The 2279-nt window shown below is 36.2% G+C and overlaps 1 protein-coding gene across 1 annotated transcript in view; it reads right to left on the bottom strand.

Annotated features, from left to right (window-relative positions):
- CNTN5 (contactin 5) overlaps positions 1-2279 on the bottom strand; it is a 799637-nt gene that overhangs the window by 750858 nt on the left and 46500 nt on the right. The gene's annotated exons all lie outside the window — the stretch shown is intronic.

Here is a 2279-nt window from a genome sequence, read left to right as displayed (position 1 = left end):
TCAAGGAAGTCTATAGTTCGGAATGCCGTTCTTCCAGATTGTCCTTGGAATATCATTGCAAGCAGGCCACACCCCTAGGGAAACTCCCCTTGGGCAGACCGGCCACTCAGAACTCAGTCATCTGATCCCATCATGGGAACAACCACCCACAAATGGGGTCCAGCCAAGTTGACATGCAGCTCCAACTATCACACTAAGTCTCTTACAGAAGGATAAAGAAGCAAATACCTTTCTTTATTTTATAAACCTGTGAAGACAACACTTTACACTCAGTGTAGTAAGCCTGCTTTGAATATATTACCAAACCTCATCCCAGAAAAACAGGCCAGGCAGCCAAACAGAAATTTGGGCCACAAAGACCCAGAAAGCATCTTTATCAGGGTTACCATCATAATTTAAAGAGATGGGTTAAATGGTATAAAAGAGCAATTAAGCTATTCTTTACAGCTCATTCCTTCACATACCTCTAGGAATATTTTTTTAAAGGTTGAAAACAAAGCCATGTATAAGTTATAGTTTCCTTATAGGCAGATATTGTGTTTCTATAAAATATGTAACAATATATATGCTGTTCATGTTTCTCATTTAGTTAGTCTTTAAAGAAAAAAAAAATATGTACATGTATAATTAAGTACCGCATGGTTGGAATTCCACAACAGGCTCAGGTAATTGGAGATGCAATGTAGGAAACATCTCAGAGACAACAGAGTCAATTAACTCTAATAAAACTTAGGAAGAACTAACAGACACTTTCTACTTTGACCAATTAAGCCTAAATGAAGAGACTCCAATAAGATAAGTAAAAAGACAGATATAAATTAGATAATTAAAGTTTGGCTGCTAACTAGAAAGTCAGCAGTCCAAACCCACCAGCCACTCTGAGGAAAGAAGGTGGGGTGATCTACTTCCAATCCACAGCCTAGAAAACCCAACAGGGGTCAATAAAAGTCAGAATGGACTTGATGGCAGTGACAATTTTTTGTTTTTTGTTAGTTAAACCTCAAGTCTTACTTTAGCGATCTAGCCTGCTCTTTCATATATTTCATATCTCCTGAATGACATAAAATTCTACATGGTTGCCTAAGCCAGAAACTGAAATGTCACTCTAGTCTTTTATTCTCACTTCCAAATCTGCATAATGACCATTTTCTCCTCCTCATCTCAGTTTCTACTGCCTTTCTTCAAACACTTACCAGTTCTTCCCTTTAAAACTATGGCTCAAAGGCAGTTAATAGCAACAAAAACCATATACCCAAGATACTGCAAAGATGTTTGTATGTTGGTGAGGAGGTGAAGAAATAGGAGCCCACACAGCTTTTGTAGAAGTGTCAATTACTTTGGAAAGCAATTTGGCAATATCCAGAAACTTAATGTTGCACATATTCTTTCAACCAAAAATTGTCCTAAAGAAAACTTACCACACTTGTCAGAGACATGCACAAGAACACTCATTTTACACTATTTGCAACAGCAGAAAATTTAAAACAACTGAAGTGCCCATCACAAATGAACTGGATAAATAAATTTTAGTATACACATGTAATGGTTACTTTATAGGAAATTAATTTAGAACTGCAGATATTAACATGACTAATTCTCAGGGATATAATGTTGATCAAAAGAAGATGGGTTATGGAAGATACAAAGATTATCATTTATGTAAAATTTTAAAGTATTAGTACATATATTTTGTAGGCTTGGATATGTCAAAATAATAGCATTTCATGCATGTGTATGACAAAATTCAGCACTGTGGTTCTTTTAAGACTTGAAAGAAAAGGATGAGTCTGAGAGAAATAATTAGGTACTTTCAATTTTATATGCAATATTTTGCTAAACGGAAAACACACAGAAGCAAATTTGACAAAATATTAAAATTTAATATACCAATATATAGGCAACAAGACATTTTTATCACATTATATTTTTGAAATACTTTACAATACAATTTAATAGTAAGTGAATAAATGTAGTTTAGTCAGTTGCCATCAAATCAGTTCTAACTTCTAGAGATCTCATGTTAGTTATTTTACAGATTCATACACCATAGGTTTTCAGGATAGATGTAGATCACCAGGCCTGTCTTTTGAGGTACCTATGGGACTATGGAGAGCTCTGGTAGCATAGTGCCTAAGGCACTTGACTGCTAACCAGAAGGCTGGCGGTTTAAACCCACTAGCCCCTCCTCAGAAGGAAGATGGGGCAATCTACTTCCGTAGTGATACTGCCTTGGAAACCCAAGGAGGGGTCACTATGAGTCAGGTCTGACTGGATGGCAC

This window comes from Orycteropus afer, unplaced genomic scaffold (genome assembly GCF_000298275.1).
Source record: "Orycteropus afer afer isolate SDZICR_OR568_19922 unplaced genomic scaffold, OryAfe1.0 scaffold00047, whole genome shotgun sequence".
Lineage (NCBI taxonomy): Eukaryota > Metazoa > Chordata > Mammalia > Tubulidentata > Orycteropodidae > Orycteropus > Orycteropus afer.
The sequence above is the reverse complement of the archived record's forward strand: the minus strand, read 5'-3'. Positions and strand labels throughout refer to the sequence as shown.